The sequence below is a fragment of the Bos taurus genome, chromosome 20, assembly GCF_002263795.3.
Source record: "Bos taurus isolate L1 Dominette 01449 registration number 42190680 breed Hereford chromosome 20, ARS-UCD2.0, whole genome shotgun sequence".
Lineage (NCBI taxonomy): Eukaryota > Metazoa > Chordata > Mammalia > Artiodactyla > Bovidae > Bos > Bos taurus.
The window spans coordinates 34870943-34898528 of NC_037347.1; the positions used below are offsets into that span (position 1 = coordinate 34870943).

Consider the following 27586-nt stretch of genomic DNA (forward strand, 5'->3'; position numbering starts at 1 on the left):
AGGACAAAAATAAATAAATAAAAATAGAAATTCAGTTTCAAACTGTGCTTTACAAAACAATAAGTGACATTTTTCACATGAATGAATTTTGCATTTGCATCCTGGAAATGTTCTGTGGTAGAAGGATTTTGACTTTTCTGGTGCCAGTCAGGGATAAATTACTCCCAGCAGAGAGAGGAACCCAAGTACTGACATGAAAAGTATTCACCTAAGTGTTAAGCACCTCACTCTCCCCTTCCTCTCCTGGGATAGAGTCCACATTTGGGCAACTGCTCTGAGTTCTTTTTCCCTATTATAATGCTGTCCCTATTATAATGGTGAGTAAATAAAATCTGAGTAAATACAGTCAACAAGATTAGGACTGTCTCAGATTTTGGAACCAATTTCCCATGTCTTGAACTGACAAATTTTCTGGTTTCTTCCAGAACCTGTTTCCTCCTTCAGTCTTTTCATGAGCCCTAAACATATGTCTTTTAATCATCTCTTGTTCTTCAAACAAGAACTTATTTTCATCAGAAGGGAGGAAACTACTACTTCATCTGAGAAAGAGTTGATGAGATTATGTGGCTAGGAAATGCTCCTATTTGCTTAAAACATGACAACAGTCCCCATCTTCTGTATGTGTCTGACATAATTTTTACTGCATATCAGGAGAATAAGCTACTGCAACATTTTCCTTTAGATACCAGAGATATAAATGGTAGGACCTTAAGGGCAAAAACAAAACCATTCCTTGATTATTCCACCAGGGGAGCCTTCAGATAGCTCAGAGCCATTTAAAGACAGTGATCAAGCTAATATGTAAGTAACAGGTAATATAGCCTGTGCATACTTACTAAGTCACTTCAGTTGTGTCCAATTCTTTGTGACCCCAAGGACTGTAGCCCACCAGGTTCCTCTGTCCATGGGATCCTCCAGGCAAGAAAACTAGAGTGGGTTGCCGTGACAATATATGCCAATATGGTAGATAGTATAGCATAATTGACAGCAAAACCAAGTACTCTAGAGTAATTTATTATAAAACCTTACCTTCCATTCCAAATAAACTTTCAGACAATATTAAAATGTACTCAAAATTATAATTTGCCAGGAATATGAGGAATAAAAAGAAGCTACTGCTCTGTGGTAATCTGAATGCAAGATGTTCTCTGTAGAACGTTGTCACTGCCTTTAGTGATAAACTATTTAGAGGGAAGGAAAGAGAAGAGGAACTCTCTCTTGACTCAGCAAGAAACTATGAATGAATGAAAATTAAGTTTAAGAAGTAAACAAAAAGAAAATAAAGTATTAAAAACTGAAAAAAGAGTAAAGATTAGACCATGAAATAAATAATTTTATTCATATGATCTGGGAGAGAAAAAGAGACGAAGAAAGGACATATGCTTAGAGGTTATGGAAAGACTGAAGGAGGAAACAGGTTCTGGAAGAAACCAGAAAATTTGTCAGTTCAAGACATGGGGAAATTGGCTCCAAAAGCTGAGACAGAGAAAGAGAAAAGAGATAAAAAATGCCTTACATTTTATTGCAGAGTATACTTCCCAGAGCATCTGGCAAAAGCTGTCTTTCTTCATTCCTACTTCCAACACTAGATTTTCAAATGAACCTATCTCCTTCCTTACTGGAAAATGTCTAGAATCTAAATATAAATGACCTCAGTGATCCCACTGACCTCCAGTCAGGCATTCAGAAGGCCCTCTCTGGAGAGGATTACTGAGAATGGGGGCAGGAGAGCATCATGGCCTAGGAGTGTTTCCAGAGTTGGAGCTCAGTGTTAGGCTTGAAAGAAGGGCAAAGTCAGGGAGGAGGTGGACATTCTGGAAGAGTAAACAACATAAACAAACACTGAGATGGAAATATTTCAATGTGCTTACAAGACAGTGATGGCGGTGTTGGGGAGGTGGCTGCGGGGGGAGTGGGCACGAAATACCATTGCTGGGATTGGTTGCATCTTTCGGAGTTTCTTAACCATCAGCCTAAGGAGATGGGATTTTTTTCTTTACCATCATAACCTGTAGGCTGAGAGGAGGATTTTGAACTCTAGATAGGTATTATGAAAGAAGCATTTTTGAAAATTCACTTTGATGATATAGTGCAGGAGGGCAGAGGGGAGAGGAAACCAAAGCAAGACCTTATTTCAAGAACCCACATATGAGATGATGCATTAAAATAAGGTGGTATACTAAATTATTGGCTTAAGTGTAGAAGTAGTGGATCAAGAGACTATAAAGAAAAATGGCATGGCATTGTGGGTGGAGGAGATCATTCTATTTGGTGGCTATTTTGTCTCTCCTTTTATTGTGTTTATTTGAAAGACTTCTTGGCACTTAATTACAGCTGCCGAAGTGTACTTTCTTAGGAATGCTTATCTTACCTTTCCTGATTTAATGGTCTTTTCTCTCATATCCATCACCAATATTACCAAAGAAGCACTGCTGTTTAACAACTTCTAGGTGATTTCCCAATTTCTCAGAGGAGATTCTTGTACAGTATAATTCAGTAGGAGAAATATCTGCAACCTACATGTCTATGAATTCTCTCAGCTTGCTGACAAGCAGTTAAACATTTAGAAAACATCTTCCTTATAGGTAGAGGCATCTGAAGTTATCCTCAGTACCAACAAAGAATGACGACTACAAAGCCAAGGATACAAGACCACAAATAATCTGAAAAAATATCATTTCTGAAGCCCTGATTGGAATCAACACAGATAACAAGGCTTTTATCTGAATTCCTTCAACAACAACACCAAAAATCTTGAAAAATCTTTTACACAGTTTTCTGTTGACAAAAAGAAGGGAGGGAGTTTCATATTTTCCTTCAATCCCAGACATAAAGGGCAAAGTGAAAAGGAGGCAGAGCTCTTGATAGGTCCAAGGAATATAATGGACCTATCCATAGGAGACATTGACTCCCTGACTCTGATTTAGTTCTAACTGATATCACCAGGATGTCTACAGTCATCTGAACAAGTGTCACCTGTCCAAAGAGGACTCATGTCCATGATCAATCTTCCTACCACCACAAATATGGAGCTTCTCCAAGGGCCTTTTGTCAGACTGCAGCCAATTATAGGAGCTAGCATCTTGAAAATTATTCTTGAAATCCTCCTCATCCTAACTCCTCACATAAAATCAGTGAAATTCAGACAAGGTCCTCAATCACTGTTAAGCCTGCTCTGAAATATACTTTGAATTCATCCATTCCTCTCCATCTCCGCTGCCTCCATCCTCTTCCAAATCACTATGACCTTTCGAGACTGAGAAAATGAGGTCCTTGATTTCTCCACATCCAGTTTTTCCTTCTCAAATGCCTTCTTCATACAGAATTCAAAGGATTCTTTTTCCTTTTATGTATCCTATTTTATGATATCTCTGTCCTCACTGGCCTTCTCTCCATCCTTGACCACAACCTTGCATAAACTGTTCCTCCATGTTTACCCATAATCTGCCAATTCTTAGAAGGACCATTCCAGACTTCACCAAATACATGAGTTCCCCTGGTTAGTTTCTTCTGTTTAGAATTCATCTGGCTACATAGTACAAATTGTCTTCTAGTCTAGTCTGTGATTTCATGTATATTTATATACTTATTTGCTTAATGGCTTCCTCCCCTGCAGATGGTTCAGGCCATGATAGCAGAGACATTTTTCCCTGTAGTCTAGAGGCATAGGACAAGTCTAGCATAGGGCATGAACCCAATAAATGCTCAATAAATAAATGAATCTAAAATGTAAACTCCAGTAGGGTAATAGTTATCTGTCACTGGTTTACTATTGTATCCTGATTGCCAAGGGATATGTACCTTAGAAACTTGGGTAGATGCCCTCAAAGTATTAGTTCAGTAAGTAAGTAAAGAAATAAAGAAACTATTTTCCCATTAATAGCTATTCCATTGAGAGATAGGCCTAATTACAGAAAATTCTTTCTCAAAGTGAGTTGGAGCCTCTGTCTATCACTTCTATGGTTTTGCCCTTTAATCTAGACCTGACTACATAAAGTACAGTTAGGTCCTTTACAGCATGAAGTTAAGACACACCAACTTCCCTCGACCATCTTCAAGTGATGGCATGACTTTCAGACTTTTCCTTACTCTGCTTGTTCCCTACATATACTGTAGTTTTATAGTTTTTTTCTCTTGAAATGCATTGTCCCAAACTGTACCTGGGATATGTACTATGATATTATTATCCCCATATTTTCATGCTGGATATTTTTATTGGCAGTGCTTAATTACACACCCTGGCAGGCAGGCTTTAGTATTAATTTATACTGAATTTTCAGCATGCTGTTACACCCCAGGAATGCAATTAAATCAGGTCATCTATGTCTACTACTTATGTATTTAATTTTATGTGCCTAAGTTAAGATTTTCCACTTATCCCTAGTAATTAACAATGAGATTTAACTCTTATTTCCACACTCGAGATCTCTGTGAGTCCTGGTTCTGTCATTCAATGAACTACTCTCTGCTCTCTGTCCTAGTTCTGGCATTCCGGGTCCCTGCTGTCTGTCTCAATTTTATGTCACCCAACACCCCAAAATGTTGTCTGTACCCTCATCTTAAAACCCTGTTCTTATGAGAAAACGTTCTCTGCTAGCACTCTGTCATCTTTCTAATTGTTCTCTCTTAGTCTCCTCTGAGGCTTTTCTCTATATACTTATTCACTCATTCCATTTGATAGGTCATGGAATAAAAGTGTTCTGAGCATCTCCCGTGTGCCAGAGATTGGGCTAGTACCCTGGATGGAAATACAAAGATGAAGAAGACACAGCTTTTGTCTTCAAATTAATTTCCCAAAAGTTCCATGGCCTTCACATAATACTGGGTGATTGTACCTATAATAATTGCCAAAAACATTGCTAAATTCTAAACCAATGTTCCACCTTTATAATCTTTCCTAAGCTCTAGATGTTTATTTTCAATGCTTTACTGGGCTTCACTTAATTATCTGGCAAAACTAATTCAAACTCATCATGGCCAAAACTTAACTCATTATTTATCACTGCCTCCAACCACCTCTAACACTTTCTATATCCCTGATCTTGATTGATGGTATCTTCATCTGCCTATCAGCTAAACTAGGAGGTTAAAAATCACCCCAGATTTACTATTATTTACCTTTCACATAATATGGGTCATTCAGTTCAGTTCAGTTCAGTTGCTCAGTCGTGTCCGACTCTTCGCGACCCCATGAATCGCAACACGCCAGGCCTCCCTGTCCATCACCATCTCCCGGAGTTCACTCAAACTCACGTCCGTCGAGTCAGTGATGCCATCCAGCCATCTCATCCTCTGTTGTCCCCTTCTCCCCCTGCCCCCAACCCCTCCCAGCATCAGAGTCTTTTCCAATGAGTCAACTCTTCACATGAGGTGGCCAAAGTACTGGAGTTTCAGCATCATTCCCTCCAAAATGGGTCATTGGGTCCTGTCAATTCAATCTCATAAATAACTCAAATACCTCTCTTCCTCTACTGCTGCTATTTTAGTTATCTTCTATCAGATGGATTATTTTTATATTCTTCTAATTGACTTCCATACTTCTAATTCCATTCTTTCCAAATACACCCTCGACATTGCTGTCTGAACAAGAAGAAATTAAGGCACTTTTATAACACATGTATTCTATATCATAGTAAAGTGAAAGTGTTAGTTGCTCAGTCGTGTCCGACTCTTTGTGACCCCATGGACTGTAGGCAGCCAGATTCCTCTGTCAGTGGGATTCTCCAGGCAAGAATACTGGAGTGGATAGCCAGTTCCTCCTCCAGGGGATCTTCCTGACCCAGGGATTGAATTTGAGTCTCCCATGTTTCAAGCAGATTCTTTACCATCTGAGCCACTAGGGAAGTCAACCCCGTATCATAGCAAGATTTCAACAAACAAAAGAAGAAAATGGGGGCAAAGCCAAAATAAACTAGAAAAATACAATGGATCCGAAAATCATATCTAATGCTTATTCATTTTTACCAAGGCTCTGATCCTGCTATAAGTGCTCTTCTTGTGCTATCTCATTCCATCATGGATGCCCCTATGATGATTGATAAGGAAACTGAAAGGTTCACATGTCCTGGCACTGCGCTACTGACTTAGTAGATCTGAACCCAAGATGTCTGTCTCTAGAACTCATGCTCTTAATCACTCACTGTGTTGCCTTCTAAAAATGAAATAGAAGTACGAAAGTTATTCCATGAAATTTTATATACTTGCTACAGGCGATCAATTTTTAACTGTCAAACAGCCAACACAAAGAGGAAAGAAAACAGATACAAGGTTCATAATGTTGGAAAGTAAAAACAAACCAGTTACCCATGGAAAACACTGCAATGCTTAATGCTAAGACCAATTTTGAAAAATGGAGGCAAATTGACATAAGCCAAGCTGGCTGCTTTAAACTGTCAAGTTCTCTTGGTAGGATCTATATAGCCTCTGATGGTCAGAGTAGGTGAGGAGCACACCAGGCCATGTTAGTAAACTGTGATGAAAGCAAGTCTCAGTCTAACTTCTGACATTATTTGCAGCATTTAGTAGCAACGTGACAGAAGAAAATACAGTCACACAACCTTAAAAATCTAGTGACGTCTCAGCTCCCATGTCAGGAATGACTTACTCAAGCCAGATGTAGTAACTGTAATGCTACATGAAAACTGATCAGATTATGGGTGAAGGATGCTCTTTCAATGTTGCCAGTATTTTGTGATATCAGATGGTGAGGGCTTAATGTATCCATCTCAAATTAGACATATTCCTTACCACAGAGATCAGAAAGAAAATAAGTCCATAGACCTGAGCAAATGTTTTCTAGGCCAAAAATAAGAATAACAAGTAAGTATTGTTGTAGCTTAAATGACAGTATTCATATATGAAAGAATCTAGTGACTCATGGTTATACAAAATCTACAGGTAACAGAAAATGTGAAGGTACAAAGCCTTGCTCACCATGCACCATCCAGGGTCCAGAATCTTGTTTTTAAAAAAACATTTATTTGTTAAGGTGCTTTTGATTATACCTATTCTTACCTTTTTTTGTATTGTCTTTTATTTAACTGTCAAAATACGATAAGGAAGCGTGGGAGCCACTTTGCTGTCCCCTAATACTACAAGGACCTTTAGGACTTCTGTGGACAGTCATCAGGGAGTCTCTGATCCTACTGAACATGGGCATAAGCTTTAGTGCAAATAGATATTCTATTGCTCTCATCAGATCTTCAAAAGGGACTTGGCCTGCCTACAATATGATGCATTTTTCTGTACTCTTTTTTCCCTTCCAAGGCACACCTGTTGGTCTCCTTGACAATAGTTTTGCGTTACTCTTTTAGGTAGGTATATTCTCTTTTCTTCACAATGTCAATTTCAATCTTTGTTAACCTGGTCGAGAAATCTCCTGTTCAACCTTTCAGAGCTTTGTGAAGAGCACTAAATAAATGCTTTTCCAAAAAAGCTCCTCTAGCGTGTGAGCACCAGTTACGTTAGAGTCGGGGCTCACTGAATTTGGAGTTAACACTGGAAACATGTAAGAAGAGAAAACCTTTCCCTTCCCATGTTTTTCTCCTTTTAAACTTAGCTTCATTCTTAGGACCCCAAAAATCTGAATGAAGAAAGTGAAAAGGTCAAAACCACATCATTCTAAATATATAGTGATTCAAATACATGGAGAGAACCATAAAGAAGCTCATGTAACTAGCAGCAAACTACAAATGCTTAGAAGGGGGTTTATCATGTACAAATTGTGGATCCATCTCTATTGTCCTGGTGGCTCCAACCAGGGAATGTGTCTGTCCCCTTGTTGACATAGGCCATCCTAGAACAAAGAAAGTTGATGACATAAACACATCCTTTTCCCAGCACTTGAGTGTGTGTGATTTAACCTTTAACTCTTGCTTGTTGATGTAGGTGAGATGTCAAATACTTTCTACTGAGCTGTTGGCAACTCTTTAAAGTGTTTTCATCACTCTTGCACTAAGATGAGTCCAGGGTCAGTTTAACCCATCACTGTAATCTCATTGTAATCGAGTCACCTCCCCCACCCTCTCTTTTCTTTCTCTGCCACTTCCTCCAGACCTCAACAGGAAAGCGGCGACAAAGACCAGGGATCAGCCTGGTAGTCACTGTAAATCTGCAGTTAACTTCAAGTGTTGCTTCCTGTTTTTGAAAAACTACATTCCTAGCACAGAATAGAGACTGAGGTCTTGTGACCAATTGTGAACAAATGATGTAAACTGTGACACAAACAATAGGGAGTCCATATCAGATACTGTAAGCCCGTTTTCATCCTCCTTTAATTCTTTAGACTTAGAGATAAATCCTCTTACTTCCTCTAGACCACACCTGCCATAAAAAGAAAAAAACACACTTTTTACCCACTTCACACCTAAACCCATTCCATCTTTCCTGAGGCTGAACCTAAACCCATCTTGTCTACTCAAGGATTTAAATGGACATATTTCTGTTTAATGTTTAAGCCAAAAGTATAATGTTCTCACTAGTTTTGCCTTTGCAAGACAAAGATCCTTCCACCACCAAAAGAGGGGGAAAAGCATAAAAATTCTCAGCAGTGTAATTTCATATATATTTTTTTCTTAGTGGTCATTCTTGTTATTTTAGAGATAGTAGACAATTCTGCTAAAAGAATTGACACTTTAGATGAGAGCAAAATAGCTACGCATGTATATATAACACATACTTGGAGAAATAAACTTGAATAGACTAGATACCACCATCAGCATTTTCATCATTTCAGTCTGGAGCTTGCACTCATTTCTTGGAAAGGAAATTTCTGTCTCATTAAAGAGAAACGATTATGCCAAATGTACAAAAATAACAGTGGGAGGTGGTGGGGTGGCAGTAGGATGGAGGAAGGTCACTGTGTGACTCAGAGAGGTTTGGCTTCTATAATTAATATTTTGAAGCTATTTTACATCATATTTGAAATAGAATTATATGATTAGTAGGGGAAAAAGTTACACACAGCTAAAATGGGGTTTCTTAATCATGCACATACATGTAGTACTATCATATAGCAAAATTGGGATGTGTCAAAACTATATATATATAGTTTTGACATATATATATATGTATGTTCATACAGACCTACATGTAATCATACCTAGCTAAAGTAGGGTATGTCTTTTATGGTTTATTAAACATAGATTTCTATTTTATTTACTTATTTATTTTTTCTGTATGTGATTCTATACTAAAAAAGCAATGTTCTGAAGGCTATTGTTATCACAAAGTAATCACTACTCATTTTACATAAGCAAACACACTTGCCAAGGTAAATATCCCATTGCAGTCAAAATGGAGCCAACATGAGTGTATTAAAATTAGCCAGTAATTTTGGAGGAAAAAGCAGGAAGTTGGGTGGGATGGAGAAGCTGCATATGAATGGAATGGATTACACAAGCCCAGTTTGGGGAATCACACATTCCTAGTGTTTCTATGGAGTCCTCGACTTGGCTAAAAATACCTTTGATGTAGAATGACTTAGTATATTTATTTTTATTGAAGTATAGTAGATATACAATGTTGTGTTATTTCAGGTGTACAGTAAAGTGATTCAATTATACATATTTGTGTGTGTGTATACATATTCTTTTTCAGATTCTTTTCCAGTATAGTTTATTACAAGACAGTGAACATAGTTTCCTGTGCTATACGGTAGGTCCTTGTTGTGTATCTGTTTCATATATGGTACTATATATCTGTTAACCCTGATTCCCCCCTTCCCCTTCTGTAACCATGTTTGTTTTCTATGCCTGTGAGTCTGTTTCACAAATAAGTTAATTTGTATCCTTTGTAAACATAAAGATCATTTATCATTTTTATCATCCATGCCACATAATAAAAAATTATCTCAGTTAAACTATCTGCTAGGCAACTCATTAAAATCTTTGTTTTAATTAATTCATTCATTTCAATTGCAGGCTAATTAATTTACAATATTGTGGTGGTTTTTGTCATACATTGACGTGAATCAGCCATGAGTGTACATGTATCCCCCTGTCCTGAACCCCTTCCCACCTCCCTCCCCATCCCATCCCTCTGGGTCGTCCCAGTGCACCAGCTTTGAGTGTCCTGCTTCATGCATTGAACTTGTACTGGTCATCTATTTCACATATGGTAATATACATGTTTCAGTGCTATTCTTTAAAATCATCCCACCATCTCCTTCTCCCACAGAGTCCAAAGATCTGTTATTTATATCTGTGTCTCTTTTGCTGTCTCACATATAGGATCGTCATTGTGATCTTTGTAAATTCCATACATATGTGTTAATACACTGTATTGGTGTTTTTCTTTCTGACTTACTTCATTCTGTATAATAGGCTCCAGTTTCATCCACCTCATTATAACTGACTCAAATGTGTTCTTTTTAATAGCTGAGTAACATTCCTTTGTGTGTATGTACCACAGCTTTCTTATCCATTCATCTGCTGATGGGCATCTAGGCTGCTTCCATGTCCTGGCTATTATAAACAGTGCTGCAATGAACATTGGGACACACATATCTCTTTCAATTCTGGTTTCCTTGGTGTGTATGCCCAGCAGTGGGATTGCTAGGTCATATGGAAGTTTTATTTCCAGTTTTTCAAGGAATCTCCACACTGTTCTCCATAGTGGCTCTACTAGTTTGCATTCCCACCAACAGTGTAAGAGGTCTCCCTTTTCTCCCCACCCTCTCCAGCATTTATTGTTTGTAGACTTTTCGATAGCAGCCATTCTCACTGGCATGAGTTGGTTCCTCACTGTGGTTTAGATTTGCATTTCTCTGATAATGAGTAATGTTGAGTATCTTTTCATGTGTTAGCCATCTCTATGTCTTCTTCAGAGAAATATCTGTTTAGTTCTTTGGCCCATTTTTTTATTTTTCTGGTATTGAGCTGCAAGAGCTGCTTGTATGTTTTTGAGATTAATTCTTTGTTGCTTCATTTGTTATTATTTTCTCCCAGTCTGAAGGCTGTCTTTTTACCTTGCTTATAGTTTCCTTTATTGTACAAAAGCTTTTAAGTTTAATTAGGTCCCCTTGTTTATTTTTGCTTTTATTTCCATTACTTTGGGAGGTGAGTCATAGAGGATCTTGCTGTGGTTTGTGTCAAAGGGTGTTCTGCCTATGTTTTCCTCTAGGAGTTTCATAGTTTCTGGTCTTACATTTAGATCTTTAATCTATTTGAGTTTATTTTTGTGATTGGTGTTAGAAAGTGTTCTAGTTTCATTCTTTTACAGGTGGTTGACCAGTTTTCCCAGCACTACTTGTTAAAGAGATTATGTTTTCTCCATTGTATATTCTTGCTTCCTTTGTCAAAGATAAGGTGTCCATACCTGTGTGGATTTATCTCTGAGCATTCTATTTTGTTTCATTGGTCTATAATTCTGTCCTTGTGCCAGTACCATACTGTCTTGGTGACTGTAGCTTTGTAGTATAGTCTGAAGCCAGGCAGGTTGATTCCTCTAGTTCCATTCTTCTTTCTCAAGATTGCTTTGGCTATTCACAGTTTTTTGTGTTTCCATACAAATTGTGAAATTATTTGTTCTAGTTCTGTGATTGGTAGTTTGATAAGGATTGTACTGAATCTATAGATTGCTTTGGGTAGTATACTCATTTTCAATATATTGAGTCTTTCAATCTGTGAACATGGTATATTTCTCCTTCTATTTGTGTCATCTTTGATTTCTTTCATCAGTGTTTTATAGTTTTCTATATATAGATCTTGTCTCTTTAGGTAAATTTACTCCTAAATATTTTATTCTTTTCTTTGCAATGGTGAATGGGACTGTTTCCTTAATTTCTCTTTCTGTTTTTTCATTGCTAGTAGTGTATAGGAATGCAAGGGATTTCTGTGTATTAATTTTATATCCTGCAACTTTACTATATTCACTGATTAGCTCTAGTAATTTTCTGGTTGTGTCTTTAGGGTTTTCCATGTAGAGGACCATGCCATCTGCAAATAGTGAGAGTTTTACTTCTTCTTTTCCAATCTGGATTCCTTTTATTTCCTTTTTTTCTCTGATTGCTGTGGCTAAAATTTCCAAAACTATGTTGAATAATAGTGGTGAGAGTGGGCACCCTTGTCTTGTTCCTGACTTCAGGGGAAATGCTTTCAGTTTTTCACTATTGAGGATAATGTTTTCTGTGGGTTTATCATATATGGATCTTATTATGTTGAGATATGTTCCTTCTATGCCTGCTTTCTGGAGAGTTTTTAATCATAAATGGGTGTTGAATTTTGTCAGAGGCTTTCTCTCCATCTATTGTGATAATCATATGGTTTTTATCTTTCAATTTGTTAATGTGGCATATCACATTGATTGATTTGGAAATATTGAAGAAACCTTGCATCCCTGGGATAAAGCCTACTTAGTCATGATGTATGATCTTTTTAATATGTTGTTGGATTCTGTTTGCCAGAATTTTGTTAAGGATTTTTGCATCTATGTTCATCAGTGATATTGGCCTGTAGTTTTATTTTTTTTGTGGCATCTTTGTCTGATTTTGGTATTAGGGTGATGGTGGCCTCATAGAATGAGTTTGGGAGTTTACCTTCCTCTGCAATGTTCTGGAAGAGTTTGAGTAAGATAGGTGTTCAGTTCAGTCGCTCAGTCACATCCAACTCTTTGCAACCCCATGAATTGCAGCACGCCAGGTCTCCCTGTCCATCACCAACTCCCAGAGTTCACTCAAACTCACATCCATCGAGTTGGTTAGGTGTTAGCTATCTCTAAATTTTTGGCAGAATTCACCTGTGAAGCCATCTGGTCCTGGGCTTTTGTTTGTTGGAAGATTTTTGATTACAGTTTCAATTTCTGTGCTTGTGATGTGTGTGTTAAGATTTTATATTTCTTCCTTATTCAGTTTTGGAAAGTTATACATTTCTAAGAATTCATCCATTTCTTCCATTTCTTCCAAGTTGTCCATTTTATTGGCATATAGTTGCGATAGTAGTCTCTTATTATCCTTTGTATTTCTGTGTGTCTGTTATGATTTCTCCATTTTCATTTCTAATTTTATTGACTTGATTCTTCTCCCTTTTTTTCTTGATGAGTCTGGCTAATGGTTTGTCTATTTTATTTTATATTCTCAAAGAACCAGCTTTTGGTTTTGTCTCATTAAAATCTTTACACAAAAATCTTTAATATACCCATAGATGTGATTTTGTATCACCAGTTATTTAAAGTGGTTATATCCATTACTACATCTTGAGAGGAAAAGGTGGAAAATCGGGCACTTTTGGAATCATAGTGCCTGTCTCAGATATCATCTGTAATCACTCCTTGCACTAAAGAATCCAGTGGCCCATTGGCTTTAAGGTTCATGTACAAGTCAGCAATAGCCTCATGAATACCATCTAAAGGTATGCTGCTGAGTCACTTCAGTCATGTCTGAAACTTTACAACCCTAATGTCTGATTCTTTGCAACCACAATGTTCCCAAATGGTCATCCCACACATGCTACTTTTCTCATGTGTTTGTGCATCTGTGTGCTCAGTCATGCTCAACTCTTTGCAACCTCATGGACTGTAGGCCACCAGGCCCCTCTGTCCATGGGATCCTCCAGGCAAAACTACTGAGTTGCTATTTCCTTCTCTAAGGGATCTTCCTGACCCAGGGTTCAAATGTATCCTGCAGCTCCTACATGGCAGGTGGAGTTTTTATCACTGAGCCACCAGGGAAGCCCATCTAAATCTATCCCCTGACATTAAAAAAAAAAAATTCCATCTGTAGAAAATAAAATTTAGGGAATTGATAAAGGATGGTGCACGCTTGCTAGATACTAGCAGTCCCAAATTCAGATTTAAGGCATGTCAAATTTCTATATTACGAGTTAGAGAATGTGAAAGTTTACATGGTTCAGTGTGGCATAGCAGTAACTATCCAGGGAATTAAATACTTCATGGGGTTCGTATTTGAACTCTTAGGTAGACGAGAAAGGGCAAGAACAAAGGACAGCCATTAACAGAGCTCTGCCTGATACCAGAGCAGACTGTTTAAGTGAAACGATTTAAAGCCAGTATCACTTGACTGGATTTAACAGATTTTTAAAACTAAAATGTAGTCAAGGACTTCTCTCGAGGTCCAGTAGTTAAGACTTATCCCGTGCTTCCAATGCACGGGATATAGGTTCAATCCCTGGTTGGGAGACTAAGATCCTGTTTCCCAGGATCTTTTACCATCTAAATAAGAATCATTTTTTAAACCTTAAGAAAAAAAAATTTGAGTCAAATTATTTTTGATATACAGACAAAGCCTGAAACACCTCAAATTGTATTTTGTTTGTAAAAAGTATTCCAATAGGGGCTTCCCTGGTGGTTCAGTGTTAAAGACTCTGCCTGCCAATGCAGGACACACGGGTTCCATCCCTGGTCTGAGAAGATCCCACCTGCAGCAGAGCAACTGAGCCTGTGTGCCAAGCTATTGAGCATGTACTCTAGAGCCCACGAGAGGAAACCACTGAGCCCATGTGCTGCAACCTCTGAAGCCCGTGCACCCTGGAGCCCCTGCTCCACAAGAAGAGAAGCCACTGCAATGAGAAGTCCACGCACCACAAATTAGGAGTAGCCCCCACTCGCCACAACTATAGAAAAGCCCACACAGCAGCTAAGACCCAGCACAGTCTAAAATAAATAGTAAATATATAAAATTTTTAAATAAAAAAATATTTCATTAAAGTGATATGGTAAAATGTATATTTTATGACATTTATACATATCAAAGTATTAAGACAAGATACAATTTTCTTAAAAGTAAACAGCAGCATATTTAAAAGAAAAAAAGAGAGAGAGAGAAAGGAAACCAGAATCAGGGCACTGGTTGAAGTACCCCAACCACTGAGGAACTTGGATGTCAAAGCAACATCAAATGGAAAGTGACTTATTGGGTATAGAGAGCTTGGATCTGTTTCTTATCAAAACGTTCACTTTGCCAGCAGAGTCTGCCCAGCCCACGTCCTGACCCCTTCCTCTGCCTTTCTACTCCTTCCCAACCATTCTAGACATCTCCTCCACTATTTGTTTCTCTTATGTGTTCGTTCCTTTGTTCTTTCTTTAGACTCCATGTTGGCAAAACCTATAATTTGTTAAAAATGGAAAAATGCCAGTTTGTTATTGAAATCACATGCCCACAAATCCGTATGTATACATACAACAAAAACACACATGTACAGTTTGCTTACTATTGTAAATCAAATACGTAAAGGAAACAGTGGCTATATAATAGCATACTTATTAATGAGTGAATTAACCGTTACAACACTGCATCTTTACCTAGAGTGTCACCTAGTGCATTATAAAATTAGAAACATACCAGACCCGATTCCACAAGAGACATTCGGGGAGGTAGATGAGAACCGGAAGATGGTTCAGTCTCTTTTCCTTTACGCTGCCTGTCCAGCACTGCAGAGTTGTCAGTACCCACCCCTCCTTCCACGGTTCCTCTTTCAGTCCCAAGAGCCGCCATCCAGTTGTTGGCCTGATTCTTCTTCCATGTGATAGTTGCACATTATTTTAAATTTTCTTATACCAGACTGACTTTTATGCTTTCACTGTTATCAAGTTCTGTGATTTTGTTCACAATTCCTCAATTATTCAGGTACAAGTAATGTTCATTTGGGGATGAAATGTCCACAAGACAAGGCACACCGTAGATGTGTATGTAATATAGTAGGTCAGTGTATCAAGACAATTCAAGTGGAGCAAAGAACCCATTTCCTCTAGTGGAGTAAAGAAATTCATGTGTGCTGGGCTCATGTCTCCCAAAACAGTGACCCAATCGACCACCTTTTTCTTCCCTCCTCCCTCATCAACAGTTTGTTTTCATGTTTTTGAAACCTAGGGCTTCATTGGAGTATTTTTCTCTAGACCTTAATAAGACATATTAAAAAGGAAAAAACAAAGAACATGCTTTTTATCTTTTATAAACATATGTTTTAAAATTGTATTGAAATATAGTTGATTTACAGTGTTGCATTAGTTTCAGATGTACAACAAAGGGAAACAGTTACATATATATATATAAATACACATATATATGTATATATATTTCTTTATATTCTTTTCCATTATAGGTTATTATGAGATATTCAGTATTCAGTACAGTTTCCTGTGCTATACAGTAGGTCCTTGTAGTTATGGTTATCTCTTTTATATGTCATCGTATATACATTTTAATCCCAAACTCCTCATTTATCCCTCCTCTACTTTTTCCCTTTGGTAACCATAAATTTCTTTTCTATGTCTATGAGGCTATTTCTGTTTTGCAAATAAGTTCATTTGTATCTTTTTTTTTTTAGATTCCACATATAAACAATATCATATGATGTTTATCTTTTTCTGTCTGGCATACTTAGTATGATCATCTCTACGCCTATCCATGTTACTGCAAATGGTATTATTTCCATTCTCTTTCTATGTCTGGGTACTATTCCATTGTATATGTATATACATCTTCTCTATCCATTCATTCATCTTTGGACACTTAGGTTCCTTCCTAGGAACACGTTTATTTTAAAGTTAACAACAACAAAAAAAGTTTTCATCTTTACACAAGAGGAAACAAGGTCCAAACAACATACACACACAAAGAAAACAATGGTTTATTGTTTACTATAAAATTCACTAAATTTGCTTCTATTTAATTTGCATATGGAATTTGGCAATAGCACTACACAATGGAATTTTTATTAGAGTAATTGCACATTGGCACATCTTTTTTGGAAAATAACTGCCAGTATGTTGGCCAAAAATCAGAACATAAGTTGACTATTTAAAATTTGCATGCACTTGACCTGGTAGTTTTACTGTTAGTATAATGTAGTATACTATTAGTATAATCTATAAATGAAAATCTAAAATGAACATCAAGATTTATGTGCAAGCCTATTATTCCTTACAGCAGTGTTGTAAACAGCAAGAAATTATTAGCAAACCCAAATTCTGACAGTAAGTACATATTATAGTCAATCTATAGAATTTGTATTCCGTAGACACTGAAAACAGGATTTCCAGAGTACTACATGACATGAAAAGTTAGTAGTAATGTTCAAGAAGAAAATACAGCATATTCAATTGTATACATAGCAATTCCCAATGCATAAATGTATGTAAATTAATACATATGAATAAAATCCAAACATAGGTAAATGATAGAAAATTGTAATGAAATATATCTAAAATGATTATACCTGGATAGTAGGACTCCAGGTGATTCTGATATTATTTTTCTACTTCTCTATGTTTCCAAAGTTTTTTCATTCATATGTGTTAGCATTTTTTTTAATCCAACATTTTTATCTGTCTCTGTAGTCTCCACCAGATGCTTTAAAATCTTTCAAGTAACCTATCACTGATGATTTCTTTTTTCTTACAGTCTTAACTTAAATTTTGTTTTCTTTAGATGCTGCTACTGACTGATAACCTCCCAACTGCTCCATTTGTCTTGCTGTATAAACTTTGATAGGGACCTTTCTCATGCTTTTGACTTCAACAGAATTGCTCTTGGAATTGTCTCATCATTTGGATACCATTGTTGATAATCAGCATGCCTTGGGTACTGTACTATACTAAGTCGCTTTAGTTGTATCCGACTCTTTGTGACCCCATGGACTGTAGCCCTCCAGGCTCCTCTGTCCATGAGGATTCTCAGGGCAAGAATATTGGAGTGGGTTACCATTTCCTTCTCCAGGGGATCTTCCGAACCTAGGGATCAAACCCACGTCTCTTAAGTCTCCTGCATTGGCGGGTGGGTTCTTTACCACTTGTGCACTGGGAAATCCATGCCTTGGGTAGGAGGCCCTAAAAAACTGAGTCTATGACAGGGCTTCAGATATATGTGACTTGTTACAGGAAAGGAAGACCCTTCCAAACCTTATTAGGAAAAAGCTTCTCTTGTTGTGGGGCATGGGCCCTAGGGCATGTGGGCTTCAGGAGCTGCAGCTCCCAGGCTCTAGAGCAACTCAGTAGTTGTTCCACAGCATGTGGGATCTTCCCAGACCAGGGACTGAATCCATGTTCCCTGCATTGGCAGACAGATTCTTTGCCACTGAGCCACCAGAGAAGCCCCTCAAGAATTTTATATATCTAAACCTGTCAATCATTGGCCAGATAGGAGGGTGAGGGGAAGGGTGACACCGTCACAGCCCCAGCAGGTGGCTCCCATCAACTACTGACAATTCTCCAGAAAGAACCCCAAACACCTGAAGGATGGATGCATCAGCTGGCAAAGCCAGTCGGGGTGGAGCAGTAGCAGAATCCACTACCCATGATGATGATGGATGGAAAAGAGATGGGAGGACAGGGACGTGGGGAGGTGACTTTCAAACCCGTCCAGGTAATATCAAAAAGGCACACTTTCAAACTAATGCTCCCATCCCAGCTGAAAGAATGCTGATTCAGGACGACACAGCTCCAACCATCCAATATCACAGGAGACCACAAGTGGAAGGCCACTGGAATGATACATGGCATTTAAAATTCCAAAGTTTTTAACATAGGGGCTTAAAGAGGCCCCTGTTTAGATAATCTTCTGCTCTGAACTCCTGAGAAAATATTAAGCAGATATACTTAATTTCCTCTAATACTTAATATGTTTTCCATCCAATTGTGAGCCTTAAAAATAGCTGCTAGACTTCCCCTAGAGATGGCTTCATTCTGGAATCAGATGAAAGGCCTCCTTGGTCCAGTGGTGCAAATTACTGGACACTGGGATAAGTGGATCTATAAACTATGCTGTTAATATAAAAACCTCTATCATTCCTACCTCTGACATCTTGGTGTTGCCAACAAATATGATATACTTTCCAAATGTTCCTCTTCATCCCATCGTGCTCTGTGTGTCAAGCTGTAAGAGAAAGTTGGTAGCTAAAAAATTTAGGTCTTGTGAGAACTACTTCAGATCTTTTCAAAGCCTAGATCTACAGGTTCAAAAATCTGCTGTCATTTAAGAGAAAGAAGTCAATCAAATCTATTACTGGATTTTAGGTGGGTCTGAAAGCTCTTTACTTTTCAACATGTTATGATCATATCGTGTGGACCCAAAGAAGAGCATTTTTCCCCTCTTAATGCCTCATAATTCAAAGAGGAGAAGCCCTAAAGCAGACATTGAAAATATTAACACAGAAGGTGCAGAAGTAGGGGAAAATACTGTTAGAAATGCGAGGAAAAAAGAAAGAAAGAAATGGAAGAGAAAAGAGACATTTGAAAAACATCTTTCTCTTTACTAAGCAATTTGCTTCCTAACTTTTTTGTGGCTCCAGTGATAGTCTTCAGGAAACTTGGTGATGTCATTTCCTTTCAATCGGCCAGTTACATAAATGTTGGGAAAGAGCCAAGTAAAACAGCCCTCAAACAGATGGCCATGTGTGTAAGTGCCAGAAAGTGAGAACAGCCATTTGTAGTTATTTTTTTTTTACCCCACACGCATGGTATAATGTTTATTTTACGACCCCTCTTATGGACTTATGTGGATCATTCTTGTCATTTTTCTTGGAAAAAAAAAAATCCCAAAGGAAGCAGTCATAAAATATAAAAGACGAATCATGAAATAGTGAAAAACAAGGTAACAGGCAGAAGTGAGCATTGCATTGGGAGAATTTAAACCATCAAAGAGCAGTCCAGGCAAGGCTCTTTGGGTGCTCAAACATGCTGAGAAGGGACTATCTCTGACTGTCAGGAAATTTCAGATGAAGGAGATTTTCAAGGCAAATGAATTCACCTTATGATTCATAAGAAGGTAGAAATGAGATGCCTGCATGGCTTTCACAGAAGAGCACACTTTCTCGATTTACTTTTATTCCTTCAAAGCAAATCAAAATGTAGCTGCAGAGTTCCTTCACAATGAGTGGTCTCCAGGCCTCCCTGTTCCAAGTACATATTGATGCAATCAGGAGGAGTTTACACTTTTGTAACTGTGAAGAATTTCAGTTATGCATAATAAAACACAGCAAGGAGTTTGAGGCTTTTCAGCTTCAAAACCTAAATTCTGTTCCTGCTGTCTGCAATGATTGATAATAACATTTTTTGTCTTTTCTGCTAACGAAAAAGAAGCACAGGTTTTTTTTTAACACCTCGTACAGCACACATTATGTTACGCAGGTTCAAAGTAAGTTAATCCTTCATAAATTCTATCAATTAGCTTCCTTTGATATTTCACTATTTCAATTATATAAGAACATGTGAAAAAGTTTAAAGTCTATCCTCTTAAATCCAGGTGTCACAGAAATCAGCAGGGAGGGAAAAAAATGAGAATTAGCTAATCATGGACCTTCTTTTGATTATTTTCTTCTTCTGTTAAAATGTTTCTTTTATTTCCTTTGAGATTAAAGGATTTAATTTCTCTTTCATCCATCAAATTTCCACAAGTATGTAGCTGTGCATTCTAATCTCTACTTGAACACGTAGCTGTAAAATGTCAGATTTATTTGTTCACAAATATTTCTTAAACAACAATTATGGGCCAACGACCGTGGTAGAAATGGGTGATAAAGAGATACCAACTGAAGGATCGTTACTGAAACAGGTCAAATGTTCCAAGCTCTTATTTAAATATTACTTTTTTGGTCTTTTCAAAACTTCTAGCAATTTTTGTGCTGTTCTAACACTTGAATCCCAGGAAAATATTTGGAACTCTGCTACTTCCTGTGAGAGTTCTATACCTCTTTGGGTCAGGGAAGGACAGTTTTAGAGACTCTGTTACCTTAAGGTAGAATTGTGTCCTCAAAAGGGTTTTATGCTTACTTTGGACTCTGCTGCCTGAACTCCACCAAGCAGCGTAATAAGTTCCATATGCCCATTTTTTTGAAGAACACATTTTCAAAGCAGCAAATGTTTTGACGGATTGGCTCTCGGAGCGCCTGAATACTGTTATACACATCATTTAGCATTTCACAAGGCCCCTACTGTTCAATTCTGGGAATGGAGCCAGGGTAACCTACCTACTGGTGTTCCAAGTAACGTGAAAATATTGAGAATTCTTAACCATCATGCTTCACTAAGACATATCTGGAATGTGAGGGCTTCTTTGCTGCCATGGAACTGTGTGAATGTGTGTGCACATGTGTGATGGTGTGTGTGCACACGTTTGCAGACATGCATACATACATTATAAGTAAAAGAAAGAAACATACATACCCTTAGAGTCAATAAATGAGCAACAACAACAACAAAATTTGATGATGGGAGTTTTGAGCGCTTAAAATTTTTAATCTTTAATTTAAAGTAGTCATTGAATTCCGATCTTATATGAGAAGCAATGGAAAGTAACAAAAATACAATAGTGAGTGTATAATAGATTTAATGTTTTTCTTTCATGTAAAGAATTTCATAAAGTTTTCTTGCTTGCCTCACATTATCAACTTTGTGCATCCTGTATTACTCACATAATAAGCATTCTTGGACTCAGTCTTGCCAAATTTGCTTAAATATAATGTTCTTCTGGGATACCTCTTCCTTCCTCCCCCCACCTCCACCCAGGGATTCTGAATCAGTAGATCTGGAGTTGGGCCTTGGAATTTCTATTTTTAAGAATCATGTCATCTTTCTCAGGACCCAGTATGAAACCTTTAGGTATTTTTAAGAAACCTTTTAAAAGTCAAAAATTAAGACTCTATCTGTGTACAGGAATCTACTATCTAGTATTCCTAGTTATTTTTCCTCTAACTTACTGGCTTCTGAATTACATTCAGGAAATCTATCCTTCTGTTAAAACCTTTTTACTATTTCAGCATCTGACCTTCCTCATTGTTCCAACATCTTTCTCTCAGTCACTATATAATGAAAACATCATAGAAAGGTGGCTTATAAACAACAGAATTTATTTATCACAGCTCTGGAGTCTGGGAGTCCAAGATCAAGTCACCAGAAGTTTCTATGTGTAGTGAGGGCTCACTCTCTGGTTCACAGACGATGCCTTCTAGCTGTCACCTCACAAGGCAGAGGGGACGAGGGGCCTCTCTGGGGGTGCTCTTTTATAAGGGCACTATGACACAATGGACCTGAGTTTGAGCAAACTCCAGGAGATGGTGAAGGACAGGGAGGCCTGGCGTGCTGCAGTCCACGGGGTTGCAAAGAATCAGACATGACTGAGCAACAACAATATGCCATTCATGAGGGCTCCACACCGTTATGACCCTAAACACCTCCAAATACCATCATGTTGAGGAAAAAGGTTTCAACATACGAATTATGTAGCGACACAAATATGCAACCTATAAATGTCTGAGGAAAATATTAGATACAGTGATCTGGGTGTTCAAAGTGATATATTTTAAAATTCATATTTATGGTAAGAAATGATGCACCTTAATAATGTATTCTCTTAGAGAAACATGGTTCATTAGGGAAGGGAGTGCAAAGAACATTTTAACTTCCTTAATGAAGATAAAATGTTAAGGCTCCGACCATATCAGCCTGAAGGCGCCCAATCTCGTCTGATCTCGGAAGCTAAGCAGGGTCGGGCCTGCTTAGTATAAAAAAAAAGTAAAGTTTAAAAATAAAATTAAATTTAAAAAAAAAGAATAATTGCTCACTCAAGAGTAATATAATCCAATAGTTCTGATAATACAAGGCAATGGACAGGTTTTGCTTGATTTATTAACTATGGAAGCATATTTAATTAGGAGGCAGTCCAGCAAAGAATGCATTCAGAGGTTTAAATTAAAATCTCAGTTAACACCTATAAGAACATTGAGATCTTGAGCATGTTATCTTTTCTAACCTTTTAGAAACCTCTTTTTCCCTCCTTTGTTAAAAAGAAGATCCATCTCATACAGCTGATTTGAGACCTAGGAAGATAATCTAAGTGGGTGGTGGTGGTTTACTCCCTGTCAGTGTTCAACTCCTGCAACCCCACGTTTTGTAGCTAACCAGGCTACATGCGATTCTCCAGGCAAGAATACTGGAGTGGGTTGCCATCTCCTTCTCCAGGGGATCTTCCTGACCCAGGGATCGAACCCGGGTCTCCTGCACTACAGGCAGATTCTTTACTGACTGAGCCATCAGGGAAGCCCAATCTAGGTGGAGTCTGACATGCAGTAGGTACCCATATGTTTTTAGGTTTATCATGAATGTTATTGGCTTCCCAGATGACTCAGTGGTTAGGAGTCCTTCTACCAATGCAGGAGATGCCGGATACCTGGGTTTGGTCCCTGGGTTGGGAAGATCTCCTGGAGAAGGGAATGGCTACCCACTCCAGTATTGTTGCCTGGAATAGTCCATGGACAGAGGAGCCTGGTGAACTACAGTCCATGGGGTCACAAGGAGCTGGATACAACTGCACAACTGAGCACGTACACATTCATGTCATTGTTACTGAAATATTAATTAATGACCTACTATTTGCCAGGCATACACAAGATAGCCCGAGTCTGTTCTATATAGACCTTCTGAAGTGGACAGAAAATAAATACATATTGAACATAAATAAAACAGAATTCCAGCTATTACTCTATGCTGGGAAGAAAACAAAGCAGGGTAATGCGCTGGGAATTACTAGGAATAACTAAGATGGCTGTGAGAGCCGATTCAGGAGATGGCGTGATATCCTCAGAGAGTGGGTGATGATTAGGAGCCCATTGTCCAAGGATGCCTGTCCAAGGATGCAGGCAAATGTGGATGGACAGTGACAGCAAGGGGAAGGTGGGACAAGATGGAATAGGAAGTAGGCAGGAATCAGATACATGCTTCCCCCCTTTGTTGTTTCTTTTCAAACTGGGGATATACATATTTGCTAAAAAATAAATGATTCTCATTGAGGATGGGAATAGTAAAAGTACTTTTAAATTGTTTTTTCTTTTGTTTGGCTTTTAGTTGTTGTTGTTTTTTTTAATTGGTGGATAATTGCTTTACAATGTTGTGTTGGTTTCTGCTGTACAACAAAAATGCAAATCAGTCATAACTATATATATATATGTCATTACAGAGCACCAGGCTGGGCTCCCTGTGTTATATAGCAGGTTCCCACTAGCTACCTGTTTTATATATGGTAATATATATATATCAATGCTACTTTCTAAATTCATCCCACTGTCTCCTTCCCCGCTATGTGGTTTAGTTTTTTAAGGCTTATATCCTTGGTTATTCTTTGTATTTTCTGACTGATGGGACCCCATGCCATACATATTGTTACATATTTTGAAAATCACAGCTTGTATCTAATATTTCATTGTCCTCAGAAAAGTACACTTTTCTTTACACTAGAACAACTAATGTGCCCTATGACCTGTCAGGGAAGAAGTTAAAAGATGCTTGTTTTCTTAGAATGTAATATCAGCTTTCCCAGTCTCCCCATTATGTTGGGCCACTGATGACTTAATTTCAATGATATTGGGTCACCAATGGTTGTTCAGCTTTCTAGCTAATTTACCAGATTTTTAAGTTATTGCACACTCGTTACAAGGACATTGTGCTATACCATAAGGAAAGTTCCTTTCTAATACAATAAACAACTGTATATGTATTCTTAGGAATAATTTCTATGCATTTCAACAAAGGAGGAGCAAAAGATATGAAAATTAGACACTGCACATTTTAGATCAAAAAATGAGGATTTTATACAGAATTATAAAAGTTGGAGATTGCCATTGGAGTCTGCTAGCCAAGCCCTCATTATAGAGATAAAGAAAATTAAACCCCAAAATGCTAGCAACTTTCACAAAATTACTTCCTCAAAAAGATAAGGTTCTAGGGACTTCCCTGTGGTCCAGTGGCTAAGACTTTGCCTTCCAGTGCAGGGGGTACAGGACGGATCCCTGGTCAGAGTGCTAAGAGCCCACATGTCTTGCGGCCAAAAGAACAAAACAAAAAACAGAAGCAATACTGTAACAAATTCAAATAAAGCCTTTAAAAATGGTCCATATTAAAAAGAAAATATGCTAACTAAAATTCAAATTACTTATTTCCATAGCTTGTGCTCTTTCTATTCATAAACACAGGAAAACGTATATTTGCTGTGTACAAAGGAAATTAAATTCTTATGAAGAATTAAGGGAAAAATAAAGCTTTCATTCAACTCTATATTGAGTACATTTTATTGAGTATTCATTTAGGACCAAATTATCCTCACTGATCCAAGCTTCCAACAGAGTGAGCTTCATAACCTATACATTTCACATTTTAGTAGCTCTAAAATATGAAAAATGAAGGACTAAATAGCAGGAAGTTGTATGCCCCACTTCACCAAGAGTTAGAGGAATTTGGGATAAACATGAGTCAAGATCTCGGTTTTTAGGGTGTGATTGAACTCCTAGATTCATCTGTTTTTAAAACTGTAAGGAATTATTGCTATTGTGCACTAAAATCTTCCACACTGTTATAAACAAATGGCATGATACCTACTTAAAGAAAAGCATGCAGTTTCAAAATTGAGACTCTCAATTTTCTTTTTTGGCTAAATTGAGAAATATTCTTCTGAAATACATTATGGTTTTTCACTGACAGGTGCTCTGTCCTAGCTGGTAAGTGGTAAAACAGAAGATCTCTGAAAACCTTTCAATGGCAACATTGCTATGTCAATGTGTCCTGGCCACCAGAGAACTGTATACAGGAAACATTTGGATTGATGCTCACTATTTCAAATCAATATTAGGTAAGGAGTGCTGATGATGTCGTTCTCTAGGACAGCTGGATCAAGAGCTTACCCCCTGCTCAGTCGTGGCCTGAGGGACACAGAAACTAGGGATGCCCCAGATCAGACCATGAACACCTACAAGGAGGCTTTAAACTTTGTCTGTATCTCAAAGGTGCAGCAGATGGTAGACAGCAATATGAGGAACAAGCCAGTGCATATTAAGGCGCAAAGCATAGGAGAAGAGAGGAAGAAAATGAATATGTTTTAAATACTCTCTATGAGCTGAGCTCCATGGGAGTCTCTTTGAGTATTATATCATTTGTTTCCCAATACTCTTTGAAGAAGGGATTAGAACTATTTCATAAAAAAAGAAAATGAGGATCAGAGAGTTTAAATAAGTTCCTCAAAATTACACTGTTCCTCAGTAGAACAGCCAGAATTTGAACTGATTCCAAACCAACGCTCCTCTTCCGACTGAGACATGAATTCATAACCCAGTTCTGTATCCAATGAGGGCATCCAGGTATGAGAAGCAAGAAAGCATTATGTGGGTTTGGTCAAGCAATTTGAAAGAAGAATTTGTGAGCTGCTGTTTTATTTTTCTGAGACATAGTCCTGCCAAATTTTGAATAGGACAATAGTCTTGTTTCTTAGACTTAGGATTAAGTATTTTTGATCTTTTTCTTGCAACATCAGAAATATGACTTAGCTTTAGAAAATATGTCTTGAACACAAAGTGAGGATTTATAAATAAATTAGTTCTGACTCTAACTGCTGACGTGCCCATTACTGCCTCAAGCTCTCAAATCTAAAAATTGCTGCATCTTTCTTGGCCCACCACCACCAGTAACTGCCGCTCCCTAGCACTGGTTTCATACATGTGCATTCTCAGATCCAAATGTTCAGACCTGGTAATAAAACAGGTCAAATCAGCCAGTGCTTGGAAAGTGACAATCCGGGTACAGACCATTGGCCCAACAATGGTTTTCTTTGTAACAAATAATCAAAGTGTATCCCTGATCCAGTGAGTAAGAATGAAGATGAGTTATGCTTCAAGATTGCTCATAATAGAGCAGGGAATTCAGGTTAGATGGCTCCTCACCTTTTAGTCAGGTACCAGCAGCATCTGGTCATCAAAGTCTGAAGGCTTTATTATCTTTTGAGAACCAGTACATCCAAGAAGCACTCAATCCAATGGCTCTTCTTCCTTAATGAATATGAAGCTGAAATAGTTCTGTTTGAATACCAAAAAGATAGCTATAACACTAGCCAGTATTTATTTAGCAGTTAGCATCGGCCAGACCTGCACAGGCACTTCACTTTTGATTCTCATCAAAAGTGCTTAATCACTCAGTTGTATCCAACTCTTTGAGACCCCATGGACATAACTGCTTAGTGGGTCCAATTTCCTCTGCATGAATCAGAGTTTTAGACTTTTGTGACATGCCTACCATTCCAGGGAACTCAGAATATGGAGCAGAATGTACAACAAAGTGTAAAAGACTGGTGTTTTATGATGAACACACATTTTAAGATTTACCTAATGGGTCAATCCTGTTTCCCATCCTGGTGATATGCCTCTGCCTCAAACATTCTAATTTGCCTTAAAAACACCAGTGCTTGTGACTCTTTCAACTAGGGGTTTACCTGAAACTTTCTTCAACTTATTTGTGTTTTCAGTGTCAACCACCTCTTTGATTACGTCAGTGACACACAATAAAATGTCCGTAATAACAAAAGAGGTTTCCTTCTTCAGAGATCTTCCTTGCCCAGGGGTCAAACCCAGGTCTCCAGCATTGCAGGCAGACTCTTTACTGTCTGAGCCATCAGGGAATCTTAATAATAAAATGAGTTAATAATTGTTGAGTGCTTCTTCTGTGTTCATAATTAACTCAATTAACCCTCACTGCCCTGTGAGGAAGATAGTTCAGTCAGTCTCTATTAGAAGATAGTCAGTCTCTATTAGAGATGAGGAAATCAGGGTTCAGTGAGGTTAAGTCACTTCACCAAGGATGTTCAATTCGTAAATGGGGCAAG

At 37.9% G+C, this 27586-nt stretch overlaps 1 long non-coding RNA gene across 1 annotated transcript in view; it reads right to left on the reverse strand.

Annotated features, from left to right (window-relative positions):
• LOC112443037 (uncharacterized) overlaps positions 1 to 26969 on the reverse strand; it is a 41303-nt gene extending 14334 nt beyond the window's left edge. Inside the window, exons 1-2 of the long non-coding RNA XR_003031320.2 lie at positions 26652 to 26969; positions 18746 to 18826 (exon numbers count right to left, since the gene is read on the reverse strand). This is a non-coding gene — a long non-coding RNA (uncharacterized lncRNA). The remainder of the gene's footprint in view (positions 1 to 18745; positions 18827 to 26651) is intronic.
• Positions 26970 to 27586: the final 617 nt, after the last annotated feature.